The sequence below is a fragment of the Panthera uncia genome, assembly GCF_023721935.1.
Source record: "Panthera uncia isolate 11264 chromosome B3 unlocalized genomic scaffold, Puncia_PCG_1.0 HiC_scaffold_1, whole genome shotgun sequence".
Classification (NCBI taxonomy): Eukaryota; Metazoa; Chordata; class Mammalia; order Carnivora; family Felidae; genus Panthera; species Panthera uncia.
Window position 1 is genome coordinate 53,015,109 of NW_026057582.1, and position 24,504 is coordinate 53,039,612.

The 24,504-nt window shown below is 36.3% G+C and overlaps 1 long non-coding RNA gene across 1 annotated transcript in view; it reads right to left on the minus strand.

Moving 5' to 3' along the window:
* LOC125909553 (uncharacterized) overlaps window positions 1–24,300 on the minus strand; it is a 54,353-nt gene extending 30,053 nt beyond the window's left edge. Inside the window, exons 1-2 of the long non-coding RNA XR_007453718.1 lie at window positions 24,149–24,300; window positions 11,477–11,594 (exon numbers count right to left, since the gene is read on the minus strand). This is a non-coding gene — a long non-coding RNA (uncharacterized LOC125909553). The remainder of the gene's footprint in view (window positions 1–11,476; window positions 11,595–24,148) is intronic.
* Between the last annotated feature and the right edge of the window lie 204 nt (window positions 24,301–24,504).

Genomic DNA, 24,504 nt, shown 5'->3' on the forward strand with positions numbered 1-24,504 from the left:
CTGTGAGTGAGCAGCTAGAGCGAAATATGAGAAAGGAAGAAGAAGAATTGACAGTCCTGTTAAAGAGTCAATAATGTGAAATCTTCCCTGATGTCAAAATTTTGCTTTTCAAAGCATAATATTGTAGAATGTTGACCAATTTAAGCATTTGCATCTCCTAAGTCATTGGTGAGGGGACAAGTTAGATTTCAATAGGGTAAATACCATTGGGAATTGTCAAAAGGAAAATTATTACTTTAAATAAAATGAATAAGAATCAAAACTCACCCTATTTTTTTTTTCTAAAATGTGTTAGAGACACATAAGTTTCATTCCAGAATGCCTATCCTTAGCTTGTTTAATCTCTTCCCATCTCTTCATTAGATGCACCAAGGCATGCTTTTTGTGGGAAGTATGGGAGTAACACTGTAAGTATATAGTTTTGGGAAACTGTGAAACTGGGTGACTCCAAATTGGATGGACACAAATATCTGTTCATTATCAAAGGATGGGATAATTTATTTTTCACTAAATGCTTCTGTTTGTCAGTGTCTAAGTGAGTGTTACTATTAAAGAAAATAGTTTTATATTAAAAAAGAAAGCCATGGATCTCTGACTGCTTTTGTAAATGTCAAGGATCATAGACACTTAAATTCAGCTCTGCTCCTTGACACTTTAAATAGTTTCCAATTTTCTCCATGATAGCGTTAACATTGATTCCTCTTTTGGGTTTTTAAAATAATACCCTTATGTCATATTCCAGAGAGAATTAGATAAGGATATTATAAGCCTCAGTGATTCATCAAGGGACAAGGGGAAGGGAGGAGGGTGTGAGGACTAAAGGATGGTCTTTATCCCGTGGTCCTTAGATTGTGTGCTCAGAGTGTGAATGGTGGAGACCTATAGCCATCATACAGTTGGCTGCCCTGCTTTGCCCAGCACCACATCCCAGAGATTGTAGGGTGAATGATGCCACCCGTGTACATCTTGGAATATTTTGATGGTACATACTATTTACTCTTTTTTTTAAATACAGTGTATTATTATGAAATGTGACTAAAAAAGTGGAAATAAATTTGATATCTTGGATTTGTGGTAGGGGAGGTATATGTATCTAAAAGCCATGCTTTTTTTGTAAGTAAAATCTAAAATAGTGGTTCCATTAACATATTTTTCTTCAAATAAGAGAATTTCATTTTGGATTCAAAGAATATACTTTCTATATAGGAACAGATATATCTTAAAAAGTAGAGTTCATGGCACAAGAACAGACACTCAGATCGGTGGAACAGAATAGAGAACCCAGAAATGCACCCACAAATGTATGGCCAACTAATCTTTGACAAAGCAGGAAAGAATATCCAATGGAATAAAGACAGTCTCTTCAGCAAGTGGTGCTGGGAGAACTGGACAGCGACATGCAGAAAAACTAACCTGGACCACTTTCTTACACCCTTCACAAAAATAAACTCAAAATGGATGAAAGACTTCAATGTAAGACAGAAAGCCATCAAAATCCTCGAGGAGAAAGCAGGCAAAAACCTCTTTGACCTTGGCTGCAGCAGCTTCTTACTCAACATGTCTCTGGAGGCAAGGGAAACAAAAGCAAAAATGAACTAGTGGGACCTCATCAAAATAAAAAGCTTCTGCACAGCGAAGGAAACAATCAACAAAACTAAAAGGCAACCAACAGAATGGGAGAAGGTATTTGCAAATGACATATCAGACAAAGGATTAGTATCCAAAATCTATAGAGAACTTATCAAACTCAACACTCAAAAACAAATAATCCAGTGAAGAAATGGGCAAAGACATGAATAGACACTTCTTCAAAGAAGACATCCAGATGGCCAACTGACACATGAAAAAATGCTCAACATCACTCATCATCAGGGAAATACAAATCAAAACCACAAGGAGATGGTACCTCACACCTGTCAGGATGGCTAACATTAACGACTCGGGCAACAACAGATGATGGCGAGGATGCGGAGAAAGAGGATCTCTTTTGCATTGTTGGTGGGGATGCAAACTGGTGCAGCCACTCTGGAAAACAGTATGGAGGTTCCTCAAAAAATTAAAAATAGAACTACCCTATGACCCAGCAATTGCACTACGAGGTATTTATCCAAGTGATACAGGTATGCTGTTTCGAAGGGGCACATGCACCCCGGTTTTTATAGCAGCACTATCAACAATAGCCAAAGTATGGAAAGAGCCCAAATGTCCATCGACAGATAAATGGAAAAAGAAGATGTGGTATATATATACAATGGAGTATTACTCAGCAATAAAAAAGAATGAAATATTGCCATTTGCAACTACGTGGAAGGAACTAAGTGAAATTAGTCAGAGAAAGACAAAAATCATATGACTTTCCTCATATGAGGACTTTAAGCTACAAAACAGATGAACATAAGGGAAGGGAAGCAAAAATAATATAAAAACAGGGAGGGGGACAAAACATAAGAGACTCTTAAATATGGAGAACAAACTGAGGGTTACTGGAAGGGTTGTGGGAGGGGAGATGGGCTAAATGGGTAAGGGGCATTCAGGAATCTACTCCTGAAATCATTGTTCCACTATATACTAACTAATTTGGATGTAAATTTAAAAAATAAAATAAAAAAAACATTAGTTTTAGCTAGTTGTTACTATTAGCTCCCTAATATTATAAAAAGGGAATGCATATATTTAATCTACAAAATGTCACAGTTTTTATCCTAATATCATGTGCTTTTATCAATGTCCAAATTAGTAGTTTTCATTCTCAGGATACAGCTGTGTATGTCATAATTTATGTTTGTACAATAAAGTCTGATGTTTCAAAAAAAAAATAGAGTTCAACAATAGTTTAGCTATTCTACTCCAAACTTGATCCTAATTTAGAAAAGGCTTTAAATAAATGCTTTTCCCTTTTCTTTTAAAAATATTTAGCACTAAATTACTCCTACTAACTTTTCAGAAAATAAAGAAGAAAATGGATTCTTTAATAATTCACTTTTTTGGGGAGTTCTAACATCTTTATTAAAAAAATTTTTTTGAGTATAGTTGACAGGCAATGTTACATTAGTTTCAGGTGCACAACAGAGAGATTTTATAAGTTTATATATTATGCTATACTCACCACAAGTGTAGCTACCATCTGTCCCCATACAACTTTTTTATATCATTGACTATATTCCTTATGCTATGTCTTTTATTCCCATGACCTATTCACTCTATTACTGGAAGTCTGTATCTCCCATTCGCCTCACCCATTTTGCCCATCCCTGTACCCTCCTATCCTCTGGCAACCAGGAGTTTGTTCTCTGTATTTATAGGTCTGATTATTCTTTTCGTTTATTCATTTGTTTTTCTAGATTCCTCATATGAATGAAATCATATGATATGTCTTTCTCAGTCTGATGTATTTCAAATAATACCCTCTAGGTCTGTCTCTGTTGTTGCAAATGGCACAATTTCATCCTTTTTTATGGCTGTGTAGTATTTCATTATATATAATACCACATCTTCCTTATCCATTTGTCAGTCAGTGGACACTTAGGTTGCATCTATATCTTGGCTATTGTAAATAATGCTGCAATAAACATAGGGGTGTATATATCTTTTTGAATTAGTGTCTTCATTTTCTTGGAACCAAAAAAAGATCCTGAATAGCCAAAGCTATTTTGAGAAATGAAAACAAAGCTGAAAGTATAACAATTGCAGATTTCAAAATATACTACAAAGTTGTAGTAATCAAAACACTATGGAACTGGCACAAAAATAAACATAGATTAGTAGAACAGAATAGAGCCCAGAAATATATGATAAATGAAAAAATACACATCACTAATCATCGGGGAAATGCAAATAAAATCACAAGAGATACCACCTTCCACCTGTCAGAATGGCTAAAATAAAAAAGACAAGAAATAACAGGTGTTGGTGAGGATGTGGAGGAAAAGGAAACCTTGTCCACTGTGGGTTGGAAGGTAAATTGGTGCAGCCACTGTGGAAAATAGCATGGGGATTCCTCAAAACATTAAAAACAGAAGTACCATATGATTATACAATAATTTACTTTTAAAATAATTCAAAACAATGTTACTTATAATAATAAGTTTTATTCACTAAAAAATCCTCTTATCAATGAAGACCCAAGAATTTAGGCTTTCAGGAATCTGATATTTATAAGTCTATTTTATAAAACGTGCATTGGCTCTCTCTTATTTACCAATGCCATGTTTTCCTTTTCTGTTGAACCCAATTTTCTTTTATTGTATTAGCTGACTCAGAGACAATGAGCATGTGCACATAATAAATGCCCTCAGAGTGTCTTTACAGGAGATCTGAAACTATATAGCACAGAGAGGCAGTGTATCCTGCTAGCTTCCTATAAGAATTCAGTGTGCTATGTATCACATGACAAGCAGTGAGGCTTATTTATGACTCCAGAAACCAGGTATAGGACCAACAGGTGGGAGCCTACATTGATTCAGTATATGGAATTAGTATTTAATGAGTAGAATTATCAAAAAGTGGGATGGATTACCTTGGAAAATAATAAATTTCTCAATACTGCAAGTGTCCATTAGAAGTTGATTAATTGCTTATTCAAACATGAAATAATAGAGAGTAGGACTAGAGGTCCTCAATGATACATGGATTCCAATATTATATAATTCTTTATAGAGAAAACATAAGGTGATAAGTGGAAGAGCATATCAGTTTCTTTAGAATCACCATCTCATTTCTAATAAGGCAACCTTTATTACTTTCCCAAGCACGTGGTTAACTGTTCCTTTTCATGGTTATTCTATCCCTCTGAGCCTTTCCTCTATGAAAATTATTGTTATATTTATTGTTGAGGCTATTCACTACATTGCTTGTGATAAAAATCTATCATAAATATATTTTCTTAGCTGCTTTATTTCTATCTTGTGAAAGCAGTGATATATGTAACAGACAGTTTTTATTTGCGTTGGTTGCTAGAAAACTTTTTGTTAAATTTGGTTTCTATCTTAAAGAATGCATTTGGTGTTCTAAAGTTATTTCTAGCTTCATCCAGTCTTATTCTATCTGCTCAGCAGTGATCTTCACTTCATCCCAATTTTCCTACCTTTTCCTCTTTTAAATTTCATTTTATTTTGTATTAAATATACTATAACATCTTTGGGACATAGCAGAATAACAAGAATATAAATAAATAAAAAACTGATACAAATTCTACTTAACATTATGCCCTCTTTAAAATCTTTCCTGGGGTATGGGCGGCTGGGTGGCTCAGTCAACTGAGCGTCTGAGTCTTGGTTTCAGCTTAGGTTATGAGCTCGCAGTTTGTGGGTTCGAGCTCTGCATGGGACTTCTCACTGTCAGTGCTTGGAATTCTCTCTCTGATCCTCCCCTGCTGGCATTCTCTCTCTCTCAAAATACATAAATAAACTTAAGGAAAAATCTTTTCTGAGGTAGGTGTTCACATCCTCAGTTCTTATATTAAAGAAAGAAAGAGAAATAAAAAGCTCCCCAAATCTTATTAAGTCAATACATTTGAATATATAATTCAATATGGTGGATACTGAAGAAAATTTTTTTTTCTTTCTTTCTTTCCCTTCCTTTTTTTTTTTTTTTTTAATTTTTTTTTCAACGTTTTTTATTTATTTTTGGCACAGAGAGAGACAGAGCATGAACGGGGGAGGGGCAGAGAGAGAGGGAGACACAGAATCGGAAACAGGCTCCAGGCTCCGAGCCATCAGCCCAGAGCCCGACGCGGGGCTCGAACTCACATACCGCGAGATCGTGACCTGGCTGAAGTCGGACGCTTAACCGACTGCGCCACCCAGGCGCCCCATCTTTCTTTCCCTTCCTTAATTACCCAAATGATACTGAATATATATATATTTATAAATTTATATATATATTTATAAATTTACAAATTCATAAATGTATAGATAGATTTAAAAAAGTAAATGCAAACAATGAGGTGTAGTTATGAGAATGGAGTGGGGCTGGAACCAGTGGACTACAGACTTAGATTTCTGGTAAATTGGAACTAGAAATGGTGCATAAAGCATAAAGGGGAAAGTAGCTGCTGAGAACTACTTTTCTATGTCCTCAAAAGGCTATAGCCAATGGAGTAGCCTTTCTCAGGAGTCCTGGACAGGCTCCAAGTCAATAAGTGCAAGAGCAAGATCATGCTGGGGGCACTTCACAAGCAGTGAATTAAAGGACTCTATGCTGAAAGGTGGGACAGATCCTTTATTTACTGCCCACTCTCCTTCCCTCCTGCCACAGAGTACCTCCTGCTGGAGCACGTAATTGTGCACCCCCACCTACCTGAGTGGTAGCCACAACTCAGAGCTTCTCTCCACTACAGCAATTGAGCCGTCTACCGAGGCAGAAGTTTCCTGGTTTGAGTATTTGTACTACAGGATGGAGCCCTCCTTATGTTAGCATGGAGAACATATCCATTTGGTTTGCTGGATCCCCATTTATTCATCTGAATATCCCAGTTGCAATACCTGGCTACAATCACAGAATTTAGAGTCAGCTTTTTCATGCAGCAGAAAGACTTGTGGGAAAACATTGGACTATATCATGGCAGAGATGTAACTGATAATTAACTTAGTCATTACTCATAAATATTAACAGGCAATCAAAAATCTTTCCAACCTGTTCAAGCCAATGACAGAAAGAGGATCCAACAAATGTAACTATCAGGATAATCTAGGAAATAGGATAATTTAAAAAGTTGTAACTCATTTCTCAGAGGGATTTGGATTGATATATTCTTTTTTTATTAAAATTTTTTTAATGTTTATTTTTGAGAGAGAGAGTGCGAGAGCAAGCGAGCACGAGTGGGGGAGGGACAGAGAGACAGGGAGACACAGAATCTGAGCTGTCAGTACAGAGCCTGATGTGGGGCTTGAACCCATGAACAGTGAGGTCATGACCTGAGCTGAAGTAGGATGCTTAACAGACTGAGCCACCCAGGCACCCTGATATGATATTCTTAAATACTGAAAATACTGCTTTAAAAGAGGGCAATTAGAAAACAAAGAGGAATTGAAAATTTTAAATATGCTTGCTGAAATAAAAACAATTGTTTAATAGAAGGGCTAGAGGAAAAACATCAAGGGAACATCTGAAAATATGAGCTAAAAGTCAAAAAGAAGTAACATAGGAGTTGAAAAATTATGAGGCGTAAAAAATCAGCATGAAAGGTTCATTATATCTATCTAGTGGGGTTTTCAGAGAAAGAGAACAGAAGAAATTAAATAAAAATAAAAGTCTTGAGGCTATGAAAGATGATGTAAGCCTTCAGACTAGAAAGCAGGGTTTACTGAAATCTGATGAGTCACAGTTTGGTTCACTTGTAAGACACCAAAGAAAACAATACGATTGTGAGAGAAAACAGGTTACCTACAAAGGAGGGACAATGAGAGTGGTGTCAGATGCTTATCCAGCAACCTGGATGCTAGATGACAGCAAAGCGGTGCTGGATGGTCCTGAGAGGAAATGACTGAAGCTTTAATGCCAGACTATTAAGTATGAGGCATCTAGAGATATTTCTTGGGTTAGAATGAGCTTTGCAAGTTTACCTCTTAAATACCTGTTATTTAAAAAATTATGTGAGCATGAGTTTTATCTAAAGAAAAACACAGTTCGAGAAAGATAGAACTATGAAATCTAAAGAAACAGTGAACCTAATCCAGGATGTCAATGGAAAGAAATCTTAGGGAGTCCGTTGTCCATAGGCTTGGAAAGCAATTACTTCAAGTGGAATGGTGGTTTAGGAAGAAGGTTTGTATTTAAAAAGAAAGCAAATATTTTTCAGTAAAGAATATGGTAAAGGTCAAATGATATTCAACAGCTTCACCTCAAAGCAAATCCCTGCTAACATTCAAAGCCTCTTCTCAGCCCCACAGACCATTACCTCTTGGTGATGTTTGCCTCACCTTTATCTCTGGTTTATTCCTTTATTGTATGTTATTTTTTGTTACTCTACTTATGAACTAAATGGTAAATTTAATGACTGCTGTTACATCTTTTATTTAGTAGTATATGCTTATGTTACAGTTACAGAGCAGCTATATTTGTATTCAAAGAAATTTATTCTTCCCTCAAGATTTGAAGATATTTACTTCTGTTGGGATTGTTTGTTGTAAAAAAGCACAATGTCTTTGCATAAACTAGTTTGGCTGTTAGGAGTAGTATCTGTATATCTCCTAAAACAGCAAACGGAAGATAAGCCCTTTCTGTTACTATCAAACTTATTTCTACTCAAATTGGCTTTGTAACTGCTCCATTAAATCCAGGAGATTTCTCATTAATGAGCACGACTAACCCAACCTGATGTGGCCTATAATACAAAAGTGAGACCTTAAAAAGCCCTTTTCAGGTCCAGAAAACATTACCACTAATTTTGAAAACTTAAGAAAGTAACTTTATGAATAATAGTCTCAAAAATCTTATTCTTAAGAGTACTTATAGTCCAAAATATAAAGTACTTTAAGAGAGAGCAATTATATTTTATTCAAATAATGTATTCTGAATGTGGTCAGACATGCATAGAAATAAGTATTCTCCTAGTCCAGTTTATCCATCCCTAAATTTGACCCTTTGTAGGCTTTTATTAGTGATATAGAAAAGTGGACCTGGTGGTTTCAGAGGCTCATGGTTTCCATTGAGATTTATCTTAATTTGTATAGGGAGGGCTTCAGAGAAAAACGAAATATAAATACCATTCTGTTGGACCCTTCGGCTCATGAGAAATGACAGGAGAGGATTTTTGTTGGAGAACTATTAATGTTTCACATTAACAAAGGGGAAAGGAACCCTTTCAGATTTTAAACTGGCATTTGGTAGGACTGTAATTAAAAACAATTTTTGTAACAGTTTTATTGAGGTATAATTTACGTACCATAACATTCACTCTGTTGACGTGTATAATTCCATGATTTTTAGTAAATTTACAGAGTTGTGCAACTATCATAATCCAATTTTAGAATATTTCCATTATCCCCAGAAGAAACCTCTTGTCCATTTGCAGTCGCTCTCCCAGCCCAGGGCAACCACTAATCTACCTTCTTTCTTTATAGATTTACTTATCCTGGACGTTTCATAGAAATTAAATTGTCAAATGTATGGTCTTTTGAATCTGGCTTTTTTTTTTTTTCCTTTAGCATAGTGTTTTTGAGGTTCATTGATCTTGTACCATATACTTCATGTTCAACATCCACATAGTATCAGTTCTTTTGTTCTCAAAGCAGGACAGACAATTGGGCTGATTTCCAGTTTCATTTTTTTTTTTATATGTATCAGTTACAATTCAGACTTATTGAAAGATAATTGTGTAGATCATGTAAACTTTTACAAATTATATCTTATATACAAATTATGTGAGTGTTCAAAATAGATTTTTTTTTGGCTTTGGGGTTGTCTTTTTCATTGCATCTCATTTTCTAGTTCATTTCTATGTGTACTTAACATGATTAATCTCTGAGGAAAGTGATTGTTACTTTGCTATTAAAAACGCTGAAGCATTTTCCTGTCATACGTTAAGTATGTTTATGAATTTCCCTTTGATTAATTTTAACTCTAAATTTTTAAATTTAGCTCTTTTCTTGTAATGGAAAATCTTTAAGGTTTAAAATTTTTTTTTTATATTCATTTATCTGACTTCCTTATCATTTGCCAGAGTGATGTACTGAGGTGAGGTGGGAAGAAATGATACCAAACTAAGACACTGTGGAGAATTATAACAGAAGAAGAGAATAAGAACTCTTTTCTGCTCTAGCCTTTCAGTTGCTTTTGAGCACTGCATTGTTGTCCTTAAAAATGTCCAAATTGTTTTTAAGTAAGAAAAGAGTATGATTGAAATCTTAGAAAATGAAAAATGTTTTAAATAGGGACCACTGGCTTCTGTAGTGAAAATATATTTCTCTTTTTTCAATTGTATGTTGGTACTTCTTCATGTTGGCTTAGGGCATTTCAACCCTTATGTTACCTAGTAATTGTTTATAATCTGTTTTATTTTCCCATGTGTCTGGACATCAATGGTTCATGGTGATTCTCTTTCCTTGCTTCACGGAAAGTGTTCAGTAAAGGTACCAACTTACCCCCACTTTAGTCTTTTCTTTATCCCTAAAATAACCATATTATTCATGCTCTCTAAAGTTGTTAGAAAGATCACTCAGCATTTGTTGTAAATACAGCCTAGCATCTGTGGCTTTGGACACCCATTTTGTTTTTTAAAAATGTTTTATTTATTTTTGAGAGAGAGGGAGAGAGAAAGAGAGGGAGAGATAGTATGCACAAGCGGAGGAGGAGCAGAGAGAGAGAGAGGGAGAGGGAGACACAGAATGCAAAGCAGGTTCCAGGCTCTGAGCAGAGCCCAACATGGGGCTCAAAGTCATGAACCATGAGATCATGACCTGAGCCAAAGTCAGACTGGGGACCCATTTCATAATTGTTGAATCTACTGTTCCTTTAAGAAACCTGTTACATTAAGAGTAAGTTATTATACTGAAAGAACTTAGGATTTGGAGTCAGTCTGAATGCTTATTACCTAACTTTGTAGCTATGTAACCATAGAAAAATGTCTCTGAGTCTCAATTTCTTTATCTTCAAGATAGGGCTAATATCCTTTATTTTATAGTGTTAGTAAGAGGAATAAGCAAAATGATACTCAAGTTAAAATGTAGCTTTCAGGGGCGCCTGGGTGGCTCAGTCGGTTGAGTGTCCGACTTCGGCTCAGGTCATGATCTCACGGTCCGTGAGTTCGAGCCCGGCGTCAGGCTCTGTGCTGCCAGCTCAGAGCCTGGAGCCTGCTTCTGATTCTGTGTCTCCCTCTCTCTCTGACCCTCCCCCACTTATGCTCTGTCTCTCTCTGCCTCAGAAATAAATAAACATTAAAAAAAAATTTTAAAAAAATAAAATAAAATGTAGCTTTCACATATAGTAAATGTTCAGCAAGTATTATTTGATTAGGTTTTGACCAAATAAATTATTCTTTTTCCTGGTGTATTTTGCTTTGTCTTTCTTTTTCTCATTGCCTTATTTTAAGTTGCTTTAAAATTTATGCTGTATTATATAAACTTGGAGACATATTTCAGTTTCACTATTATGATTGACTAATGCAGTGGTGATTATCAGGAGGTATGTCCATTATTAGATAGATTAGAATAGTTACTTTGATTTCCACTTGTTCTCCTTTTGAAAATTTAAAAACCATGATCAATGCTCACTTGTAGAACTTGGACCACAGAATAAATTTAGTGACTTTTTTGGCCACTCATGTTCCTAGAGGAAGTGGTATGGATTCAAAAGCTTTTTGGTCTACCTTACACTTTAAAATTCTGTCTTCTCATTTTGCTTCATTTTATCAGCCACTTTCCAGGATAAGTTCCTCAGTGTCTTTGCATATTAATAGTGCTGTTTGTTATCTGTATTTACTAGTCTATTCAACATAGTATGTAACTGTGTTAAATGAATGGTTAACAGTTGCTCTGACCTTGAAGGTTGTTTCCCAAATGCAACTTCTATCAGCTTCCATCTCAACCATTCTTTTTCTATGATTTCTTCCTCTCTGGATTCATTTTCTTCACACAGATCTTTGATGCTTAGAGCTTCTGCAGATTCAGTTAAAGATGGACCAATAGAAGAGACAAAAAAGAAAAAAACAAGCAAAAAACCCAAAATGAATCTCGACAGTGGCAGTGCAGAGAAGCTAGGAAATCAGAAACAGCTACCATTCTTACTTCCAAGTTTTTACACCACCCACAAATGGAAGAAGAGAAAGCAATGAAAATGGCAGACAAAGCTCTATGGATTTATTGAAGGCAATCTTGGGTCATAAAGACACATCAGAAAAACAAAACAAAACAAAACAACCAACTCATCAGGGGCTTATATTTTGGCAACCAAACAGGAATTCAGGAACATGTCTTTATTGTTGGTAAAGAGTCTGTTGTGTGTGATATATTTTACCTTTGATAAATGATACTTAATGATTTTCAAAATGCTTTCACATACAGTTTCTTATTTGATGGTCACTAGGATCAAGGTGGGCTGTTGTTGATATATTTCCAACATTATATATATAAGAAAATGTAGCTCAGAGATGTGATGTGACTTGGTCCTCTTTCTACTATGGTTTTCTGTTTTCCATAACGGAAACTTCTTGTGAAAAATATCTACCATGGCCAGATATTCCCGTGATTCCATCTTGTCTCCTGTGCCATTTTTCTTTTTCTGATACCATTGTGATAGAAGGAATATATTGGTGTGCCAGGATGTCTCTGTGGGCTGCTTGGCTACTAACTAACTGGGAAAGTAGGGAAGTTCTCAGCGCTCTGGCTCTGAATCGCCATTTCTTTGGTCATTACTCCTCCTCCTCCTCCTCTTCCTCTTCCTTCTTAAGTTTATTTATTTAGAGAAAGCGAGAGCATTAGGAGGGGAGGGGGAGAGAGAGAGAGGGAGTGAGAGTATCCTAAGCAGGCTCCACAATGTAGGGGCAGAACTTGGGGCTTGATCCCACAAATCGCGATATCATGACCTGAGCTGAAATCAAGAGTCAGGTGCTTAACTGACTGAGCCACCCTGGCGCCCTTGTCATTCCTTCTTTTATAACTGTCTCTCTCCTTTCAGGTCATGGTGCTTCAATTCCCAACTGAAGAATTCAGTTCTAGTAAATGATTTTTAGTGTAGGATAGTAAAATATGTAAAGTTTGGGAGATATTTTCCATTTAGAAATGGAATCCAGTATAAGTTCCTAGATGTGAAATTTCAGAGATTGAAGTTTTTTAAATTAGGGAGACAGTTTTGGGTACCAAGGATTTCTTGGAGTGCTCAAACATCTCAAGTGAGATAGATGAGTGCCACTCTTTTTAAACAAAAGGCTAACTCGTTACTCAGCAATTATGAGCAGGGTGATTATATATCTATAAGGATCTGAATGATTCAGGTAAATGTTTGAGGTTACTGGTTTTACATTGGGGTATAAGCATACAGATGGGATTGTTGGGACTACATGATACACTTTACAATGATAGAAATGCATCAATGAGAGTATGAATGAATATCATTGAGAGACACTTCATCCTCTGTAGCCATATTTCTTAGGTACTTGGTATATGCCTCAAGTGACTTAATGTAGACTTTATGTCACAGTGAACTATTGATAATCACTGAAATGGAGATGTATTGAGTTATCTGTGTGGAACTGTATTCCTTTACCACCAATGTGCGTGGCAGTATTAGGTTATAATCAAATCATGTTAGAAGTTTTCACAAATTCTTGAAACCTTGATGATGAATTGATTAATTAAAATATTTTATATAACAATACTAACAATTTTATTTTGAAAATTTGAAAATTTTCTTCTTCTGTGGGCTTTCCCACTATACTATAAGGGTGGGTCATAGGGACCATAAAGGTTGGTCATAGGGATATATAATGGAACTCTCGGAGATGCACTTCTAATAAACTTCCAATAAACTTTCTCTCAAGATCAAATGTGCATGAGAATTTTTCTAGCAGCAAAGCGTCCAGGTAAAATGCTATAGCAGTCTGTGGCTGGCAGACTTTCCCATATGATACCAAACAGCAGCTGACTATAATAGCTGGGATAGGTGAATTAACAATGGGAGGCCCCACAGACCTGTGAAAGCACACTTGAAGCAGCCTGCTGTTGGCCAAGTACATCTCCATGGGACTCGAGAGACTTAGGAGTCAGTGCAGATGTTGTATACGGTCATTTACTGTCCAGATGAACACAACTAAATATGTTTCTCTGTGCTTTTTTTGGTCAAATACAATTCTAACCCTGGCAGTGTCAGCTCAAAGACACTAGTGGGAAGAACCACATTTTTTTTTCTGTAAAAAAAGGAGTTTTACAACTTCAAGAGCTTAGAACATGTTTTTGGTTGCTAACTTTGAATTTTTATATCTTAAAGTATCAAAGATATTACTTCAGTCTGCAAATAGTCAAGGCCAAGTTTTACCTTGCTATAATAGAACTGCAGTATGATCTCTGCAGAATACTGAGTTTTTATAAAAATCTATATAATTGGCTCTACCCGAATGAGTTGGCTGTAAAATATACTCTTACAGGAGTGGGATTATTGAATGGGATTATTTTCGTGTTGTTTATTTAATTAGAGGACAATATCTGATAAATATAATGGATTTAGATTTAACATTATTCTTTATGATAATAATTAGCCAAGATATTACCTCTCCCCTCCCTTCCCCCAACTAGTAACTTCTTATGGAAACTTTTAGTTTTGATAATAAGGGCATATCAGGACTGAGGGGAAGACATAATGTTATATTTCCAAGACATATAATATGTTCAGAAATGGGAGGAGAACTGAAACATCTTGGAGGTGGAACTCACTCATTTCTATCACTAGTGCCTGAAACCTAGTTGGTACTCAATAGTTTTATCTGTAATTTCAGCACCTTCATCTACTGTAGAATGGCTTCTAAGTTAATAATGGGAATCTGTGTACTTCTAAGCTAGTCCTTCCAGTGACTGGATGACTTATTTTTTCCTCTCTCTTTTTGGTTTGGCTTTTCTTTTGATCTGTCTTCTGGCACCAAATCTGTTGGATTTCTCTGTCTTCCAATGATATTCTGAAGTCCTTACAGGGGCAGAATCATATTAGTGCACTCCACCGTCCTCAGAATTCCTGAATCCATTCTGTATTCTGTTAAGAAGCAGGAGTAAAGGGGCGCCTTGGTGGCTCAGTTAAGCATAGGACTCTCAATTTTGGCTCAGGCCATGATTTCACGGTTTGTGGGATTGAGTCCCACGTCAGGCTCCATGCTGACAGCACAGAGCTTGCTTGGGATTCTTTCTCTTCCTCTCTCTCTCTGCCCCTCCCACCCCATGTGCACACACTCTCTCTCTCTCAAAATAAAATGAAAAAGAAAAAGCAGGAATAAAAAGTGCTTTTGCTTTTAGTTTTGCACTTTTCCACAGGAGTATGAGGGTAGAGTTTCTTATACACTTATACCGCTCTAATGACTGAGTCTTTGTTAACTGAAAGCAGCTTGTCTGCTTGACCATTTCATTCCTTCTGTTTGACCTGCCTCCTCACCCAAAGATGTCCCATTCCTTGATCCTATCAGATTTCTGGTGAGGAGTCTTGCCTTGTATAGATATATAGCTGTCACTCATGGTGGTGTCAAGCCACCACTAACCTCTTTCTTGCTTGCTTCTTCCCTAGTCCCCATAAATCAGCACAAATTGCATTTCCAAAAAGAGAAAGTGTGTTGTGTAAAACCAGCTTCTTACTGTCAAGAATGATGCCATCTTAATCAGGTGGGGGCAGCAGTGTCCATTTAATTCCAAGGATGCTTGGGTGCTCACTAGGAGAGCAAGGGAAGGTTACCGCTAAGCAAGAAGGTAGATGAACCAGGGTGAGCCTTGAAGCAAAGTTATGTCTGGGTGATCTAAGGCTAGGGATGGATGGGGACAGGGCTGGTAGAGTTGGGAGTCCAAGAAGTAGGAGGAGTAAAACATTAACTCTGTTTCATTAGTGATGGTGGATAAATCTTTTTTATAAGACACTAAAAGAAACTTGAAATGAATCCTCCCAAGAGGAAGGTAAAAAATAAATTATAAAATTGTAGGAATAAATATTATACCATCTTTTATTTCCTTTTGTATACTATAGATATAAGGTCAAATATGTGAAAATCTTCACATGTATGTTAATTTACCATAAAACATTTTATATGTGGGCTGTCTATATCAGGAGAAAATATTAGTGTCATATTTTCAGCTTCCATAGGTTCAAGGCAAAAATTTCAGACTAAATGGGGCAAGTATGAAATGAAAATAAACTAAAGCTATTCTCCTTATTATCTTTGTAGGACTATTTTCTTTTCCAAAACAGCATTTTCATCTCGTTTGTGCTCAACTGTTCAAGAGAACAAAGCATATGGCAAAGGTCAACATGTTGGAAGTGTTTCCATATAGATTAAGCTTCACTAGTGAACTCAGCTACTACACTCTCTAAACCCAGGGCTCCCGGCCTTCTCAGGGTTTTCCTGGAGGTCCTGTGCATAGTTTGGTGGATTGCTTTTACTTTTCTGAGACTGTTCCCCCAACAAGAAAATGAGGGAATAGGACTAAGCTGGTGATCCTCAACTCTGGTTGTGAATTGGGATCTTCTGTTGCCCAAACCCTCTTCTGGGAGGTTCTGATTGGTAGGTCTGGGGAGGGGTCTTAGAATTTGTATTTTATTTTATTTTTACTTAAAAAGTTTTAAAAATGTTTATTTTTGAGAGAAAGAGAGACAGAACAAAGTGGGACAGGGACAGAGAGAGGGAGACACAGATTCTGAAGCAGACATCAGGCTCTGAGCTGTCAGCACAGAGCCCAGTGCGTGGCTTGAACTCACCAAATGTAAGATCATGACCTGAGGCAAGTCGAATGCTTAACTGACTGATCCACCCGTGCGCCCCTAGAATGTGTATCTTACCTGGTGATACTGTGTGTTGCTAAGATCTTGGACCAGTTGACTAAATGACATCCATTTCTTTAAGGGAGGGCTATGGATCTGGCCCAGAGAGAAGAAATTAGAATCACCTGTAGAGACTTTGCTGCATTTTTAAAAGATAAGAATTCACCAGTGAGAATGCGATTGATTAGAAGTTTGCTTTTCTGACCTGGTGACCCGTTTAGCCCAGCTCACTGACCAGTTCAATGTCACTATTTCATGACATGATACTCCTGACACAAAGCCTTTGATTTATGCTTGTTGATATGAATAAAACAAGTGCTCTTTGCTTACATATAAGGGAGGAGTTTTATATGAATATAAATTGGTCTAGGAGGGATGAGAGGACTGCCATTGCTCTGATGGTATTACTGATTAGAAATGCATTAGAAATGGAGTCCTGGTTAAGGTTTGGGATCTGGTCCAAGAGAATATTTGATCTTTCCTTCGTCTTTCTTTCCAGACAAATTTGTAAAAAAGTCCACTTGCATTGGGTGAATGTGTTCAGTTGGTGGCAGCAAAGTTCTGTTACAGAAAATTCTTTGAGGCCCAAGTCTTAGATATTTTGAAGAGAGCCAGAGGGAACAAAGCAGCATGTATAATAACATCCATGTTTTCCGTTAACCTGCAGAGCTAAATTTATTGCATGGGCTCAGAAAAAGGAAAAAATATGTAAAAGGAAGATTTCTTGCTGTCTCTGTCTAAATCTAATCCCCTAAATATGTTCTTTGTTTCCAAATCCAGAAGTAGTGTAGGATCAGCTTCAGCTGAAGAATTTAGTCAGGTTGTGATCCAAAAAGGTGGGCATCTGAGGATTTATTGTTGGTTGTCATGTAAATTTATTAAAATGGGAGCTTTGATCTTGAAATACATCCAGACAAGATTAATGATTTAGCATCTGGGGAAATCAAGTTTTTGATGCAATGAATGGATAAAGAAGGTTTTACAATTTCACATTGGCAAGGATAAAAATCCAGTATTCAAAAAGCTATTTTAGAATTTTAGCTTAATGGGAACAGTAATAAGTGCCAAAGAACATTAGGTGGTATCTGACTAATATATTAACTAGAAGGGTTTGTAAGCAATAAACAGATGGAAATAAGTGAACAAAAATGAAATGATAAATGGAAAGTTAGCACTGTGGACAGATAGTAACATTTTATGGTTTGCGCCCCAGTTATCTGCCTAGGTCCTAGGGTACAATTAATCATTGTGTCTATAAAACTGAGTGTTAGTTAACTTGGGGGAAAATAGATAATTGAACCCTAGACTGGGCAACTGATGGCCTTATGGTTGTGCTACTAACATTATTTAGGTGATTGTCATCCAAAATGATTCATGCTCTTCCAGGCACTGTCACCGATATTGACACACCATCACTGTGAGGTGTGGGAATGGAGGGGGAAGTCGTACGTAAATGGAGACAACGGTGACTGAGAGGGTGTCCAGCAAAACTGCTTATATGTTATCAGGAGAATGCTGACCTCCCTAATGAGAGACTAACAACTAGAAAAATGGTTAAAATGTGAAAACATTCAAGATTAGCAATTTAACTAATAAATAGAAATGTTCTGATATGATGCTTTCACTATAATGCCAAGCATTGAAACATCAGATGATTACTAATATTTCTAAGTTAAAGTTCAGATTGGAATCCTTTTAAATCTATTTAAACTATTTTGATTACATAAAGGTTTTTCAGAAATAGTTTTGTGTTTTGTTATTAAAATAATCTTTACTTAGCTTGATAATTACGGTAAAATTGATTGAAAGCTTAAAAATGTTAGTTGGCTACTTCTTAACTTCAAAGAACTTGAGTGTTGAAAAGAGTGACTTATAAAAGTAAGTTATCTGAGTGTAAGTCAAATAGACACCATCAAAGTTGGACATTCTAGGTTAAAATTTCAAAGTAGTTTGGAATGTAACCATGTAAATCCCATTTAAAGTAATGGGATTTTCCAAATCTGAAATATCATTCCCTACACAAAATTTTGAAAATAGGTCCTAAAAAGTATTCTTTCTATCCCTGTCATTATATTCTCAGATCAAAGTTTGTTTCTTCATCTTTCAATTTTGAAAATACAGCAAAGCAATAGAATATTGTAAATATGAATTTTTCACACCTGAGGAATTTATGACTGGATACTAGAAAAAAATGGTAAGAAATTTTGTAAATGGGATTCTTCTTTATTATAGCTTATTCCAAAAAGAATATGTAGCATACAGTTTCCTATTTAAACACAAGAATGGATTTTTTTGTATACTTGTTGAAATTGATATGGTAGTTACCTAGTGTCAAGATGAGTTTATGGACTCTTTAATGTGAATCAATAGACACAATTAAATGTTGAACATTCCAGGTTAAAACTTCAAAGTAGTTTCCAGTGTAGAATCATCTTAGGAAGTTTTGGTTTAGGTGGTCCTGATATGTGTGTGTATGTGTGTGTGTGTGTGTGTGTGTGTGTGTGTGTGTGTGTTTATAAATAAAACAAATTGTGGCTGATTTGATGGTCAACAGGGTTGAAAACCACTGGCCCACTGCTTTTAGAGAAGGTGCCCTGTTGAGTGACCATGGCCCACTCTCAGTTAATCGAATTTCATCCTTCTGTTGAAGTCTGCTGGTGAGTTGCCACCTATATAATTAAGAAATGGGAATATCTGAGAGTGAAGGTTGCAGATAAAGTTTTTTCTATATTTTTCTTCACATAGTCTGTCTTCTCCTCCTCTCCTCCACTACATGAGCTGTCTAACCTATGTTGCCTTACCTCTTCTCACCTCTACATTGTAGACATCCATGGAACAGTGGTTCTAACTAGCTTGTGAGAGTCAAATGTTAAATTTACAGGCACTTTGAGAACCAGATGTTAAATATACCATTATTAAAAATCAAATTATAGAAACTTATAATTTATATTAAAACAAAAGTACTCAATATGCAAAATTCATAACTTCCTAATTTTTAAATTACTTTTAACCATTATCTCTGCTCTTAAGGTTATATACATCAATTGTCTGGTAGAAGAGACACTGCCATACATCTCTCCAAACTTAGCCCTCTGCGATATCATGTCAGTAGCTTCAAATTAGCCAGGTGGGAATCTTTACATCATAGCAATCAGAAAATGGTGCAAATTGAGGACTTGATTTAGTGTCTTGATTGTTTAAGTTTTTAAAATGATGGAGAAAATGTTAAATGCTGATTAAATTTAAGTCTTTCATGTCTGTAGTTGTTAAATTGTGAATAGCATAGACAACATGAAGAAATGTGCTTCCAGTATTCATAGACTATTATCAAATTTAGTCAGGCAATCACTTGCATCATTGAAGAGTAAAGTTCTTGCATAGGCCTTTTGTGTTCCACTTTAATATTAATGTTTTAATGTACACAAAATTATCAGCCAGCTTTTGTGTCACAACCACACTCATTTGTTAATGATATGAGTGACATCTTGGCTGAATTGGATAGTAATCAAGTGCATAGTCATAGCCTTATTTTGGAACACCATTATTGGCAATAAAATTAGAAAAACTCATAGATTTTCTAAAAATAACTCACACTGAAATTAGAGGTATGTGGAATTCACAACAAAGAATATTGTGTATTTTATTATTATATGTAGGCTACATATCTTTTATATTAGGAAAATGTGTAATAAACACACACACACACTTTTCCCCCAGGATCCAGTTACTAAACGTTTACTAGCTCATCACTGCATATAATTCTTAAAGTGAAGTTGGAAAAGTCATTTTGTTCAAACTTTCTGCATTCAGATGTTGGCTAGATGGAAATTTACAACAGCTCAACCTGGTTAGTGTTCAAGCAAGGTGGATAGGCAGCTACTAATGCGTGATTTCTGTTCCAAAATTTTTATACCCATTGCCCATGAGTTAAGTTGTACTATTAGAGATTTATTACCCTGGGTTCTGATGCTTTTTGACCTTTAAGGCCCTAAATGGGAGTATGTTTATTGGAAATACTAGCTAAAATATAGTTTTCTGGCAAGTTCCTCCACTCTCTACCCCCCGCCCCCAGACCTGTTAAACCATAATCATAGATATTATGGTCCAAAGAAACTATATTTTTAATGTTTCCTAGACCAGGATTTGGGAACCATTGCTTGCATCTTGTGTTAAATATAAATAGCCCCAGAGGAGCAATAATGTAACTCAGCTGCTGCCATAGTTAGACAGGATTAACAGATAGCAGAGATCAAGGCAATGTGGGCATGGCCTTCTCTCCCACCTCCCTGAAGCACCTGAAGCTGAGTGGGATAATGAATCCTGGTAGGAGGCATGCCAAGTGCAGCCAAGCTAACTATAAATAGAAATTCTCTAGATACTCACATTTAACTATCCAGAAAAATATTAAAAAGAAATTTTTCCTATTCCATTGGCCTTATTGCTTAGGCTGAAAATTGCTGTGTCTTCAAGTGCAGTGTTATGAAAATCAGGAATTGTTCATCCGTTTTGTGTGGGCCAGCTATATGGCTTCCCAGCATGCATGCCCATCTGTCCAGCAATAAAACCTTTAATTTTCTATGCTGGTAGTTTTTACAAAACTATTGGCAGATAATAAAATGATCATGATTCTTTATATCTGGTTGGTCATTTTGAGTCCATATTGCTCTTTTTTGAGAATTGGTACGAGGTCCTCTAAAGGGCCTACCAGGTGTCCAATCTAAATCGATGAGAACAATCATTCTCTTTCTAACCCGACATATCCAGTTTGTCTGGAACTCTGCAGGCTCTCCTTACAACCATCCAATTAACACCTAATTGCTTTTCTTCCAAGGAGAAGGTGAAGGTGGCTAAAATTACCAGGTAGGAAGTTTACCTAACTTTTACTTTTTAGGCCTAGGCTTGGAGTTGTAAAGAAAAATTTGTACCTGAAAATCTACTAAATAATGAGTAAATGGTGTAAATGTGTATTACACATTTCTTGATTGGATGGGCAAGTATAATTAAATGATGTTAAGGATAGAAACTAAGACAAAATTCCACATCATGCAGATAGCCTCTCTCTTAGTACCCAAAGGGAAACTGGATACATAGATTTTCACATTAAAATTTTAAGTTATGTGTTTCATACAACAGTTATTTTGGTTAAATTGTCTTGTCGCTGTCATTCAGTTGGGATAGCTAATGGCCTTATACATATGTTCTGTAGTCACATCCCCCATGGATTTAAGGCAAATTTAGCAAGAGGTAACAGGGAGAGACAGTGAGAGGAGAGAGAAATTTAAATCACACGGATGATTTCACCATTCTACTTAGGGTGTCTGACCCAAGTAAGAGTGAGAAGGGAGATGTTAGTCTGCTGTTCTCCCTCAGGTGTTCCTCAGTTCTTTCCTGCCTCTCATAGCATGAAATCTTAGCGTGAGACTGTGATTCCAATGTTTAATGATAATTATTTTTTAGTACAATTTGGGCTCCAAACAGAAACCTATTCTTTCATCTGGTGTTAAACCAAAAAAGAGTAACGCAGTCACCCTGAAAGGAAAACTGTGATCAATTTATTGAGTGATCATATATTAGTCTCCACTGTGGGTCTCCTAGGAGACTTAGAAGTACAATTTTGACCATATTTGCTTTTCTGTCTTATGAGTTATAAAACCTAAAACCTAACTAGGAGGTTACAAGTCCACTGTAGTTATGATTTTCCTTTTTACTACATACCTAGCAAGAGTGAGGACACTTAAAAATAAAGACAATTCTAGTGTCAAGAATCGTAGATACATAAGATTTCTTAGGGGAATTATCTTTTTGGTGCTACTGTCAGAAAAACAGTAGGATTTCTGAGAGAAATAAATTGTTTTTTCCATGTTGAGCAAAAGTAGGGAAAAAGGAATCAGAGAGAGAATAGAGAGCCCCAGGATTTAGTGGAGTATTAGGAATGCATAACGTGTAAGATTGAGAAATAAGCTTAAAAAAAATCTAAAGAGAAGCAGAAAAAAAGAAGAGACAAAAGAGAGCACGGATTCTTGGTAAGACATAAGAGGTAGTTGCCAGGAGAGGCAGAACCAATGGTTATTACAATTGCAGTCTGAACACGGACCTTGGTCCAATGTGAGCGCATGGTCCCTTTAAGTATGCAACTGTGTGTACTTAAGGTTGGTACCCACTCAGTAGGAGAGAGAATTTGAGACATTGTGTGACAGAGAGCAAAGGCAGAACAGACAGGTGAATTAACCTATTGACCTAGATATCTGTGGTTAATGGAATTTGGCCAGAGAAATTAGGGGTACAAGTAAATTCCAACTTATTTAGTTTCCTTATAGAAATAGATGTTTCTATTTTTATAACTAGTGTGTGGAATGTTTTATTAAAGCATTCAATAAACTTTATTTCTATTCTTGTCTATGTTCTGAAGTTTTCAGTGTCCTGTCTTTACTTCCTAGTGCTTGTACTCGTTAGCTACCCCATAACCTTTTAAACTGATGAGCTCATCTTTAATTCCCTTAAGATCATATTCTTTCTTGGCTTGTAAGTTGAAAAGACTCTGAGACCAGATTGAGGATGGGTTCATGGATTCATGGGACAGAAACAGACCTGTGTGGGGAAGTGAAAAGAAATGAAGGCAATTGTACAGAGTGTATTGACTGTATTTGCAATGGGTTGCCACCAACTGCTTTACCATCTGATTAGGATTAGTCCTCGTATGTAGCTATTTTAAGTGTAACCAATAAGAAGTCACAAAGTCATGGAATGGATTTTAAGTAAAAGAGGAACATGGTTTGATTTACATTTTAAAATTTCAATCCCCCTGATGTGTGTAATACAGGTTAGGGAGGAAAACTGTGGAAGCAAGGAACCAGATATGTCACTGAATTTGTCCAGATTGAAGTGATCTTTAGAGGTAGAGCTTTATAATGTCAAAGCCTTATCTTTTATTTGATGTAAACAATTTTAATTACAAAAACATACTTTTGTATATTTTTTATTATAAAACCAACCTCTCAATGTTATTAAGATGAACTGAAGTAATATATGTAAAGTCTCACAATAAATGAATGAGTTTTTAAATATTGGAGAGACTATGTAGGTAGTGTGGGTAGTAGAAAGAGCTCATACTTCAGCAATCAGTAAAACCTGGTTTCTTATCCCTGTTTTATTGCTTACTGACTGATACCTACATATATTAGTTATCCATTTCTGTTACAAGTTACTCCAACATTTAGTGGCTTAAACAACAAATATTTGTGTTTTCATATAGTTCCTGAGAGTAAGGAATTTAGGGCAGGCTTAGCTGGGTGGCTGTAGCTTAGGGTCTTTGTTGAGGTACATTTAAGATATTGACCCAGGCTACAGTTATCTGAAGGCTTGACCATACCTGGAAGAACTGTTTCCAAGCTGGCTAATTCACATGGCTGTTAGCTGGGGGCTTTAGTTCCTAGCCATGTGAATTTTTCCACTGGGTTGTGCTATGGACTAAATATTTGTGTCTTCCCAAAATTCATACAGTGAAGCTTTAACCTCCAGTGTGACTGTTTTTGGAGACAGAGCCTGTGCTGAAGTAATAAATGTTAAATAAAAGGTCATAAGGATGGGGCTCTAATCTGATAAAAGCTGGTGCCCTTATAAGAAGAAGAAACACCAGAGCTCTCTGCCTCCAGTATGTGAGGACACAGTAAGAAGGCAGCTGTCCACAAGCCAGAAAGAGAGTTCTCACCAGGAACTGGATCAGATGGCACCTTGGCCTTGTAGTTCTCATCCTGCAGAACTCTGGAAAATAAATTTCTGTTGTTTAAACAACCTGGTCTGTGGTATTTTGTTATGAAAACCTGACCTGACTAGTACAGGCTGCTTGGAATCTTCATGACATGGCCGCTAGTGTGCCTCAGAATGAACCATCCAAGAGGAAGTCTCAATGTCTTTTATGATCTCATCAGAAATCACAAAGCAATACTTATGCCATATTCTAAGTCACTAAATCCAGCCCATACTCAAGGGGAAGAGAATTAGACTCCAATTTTGGAAAGAATTTTTGAATATATTTGAAAATCACCACAAGGCCTTTGTATAAGC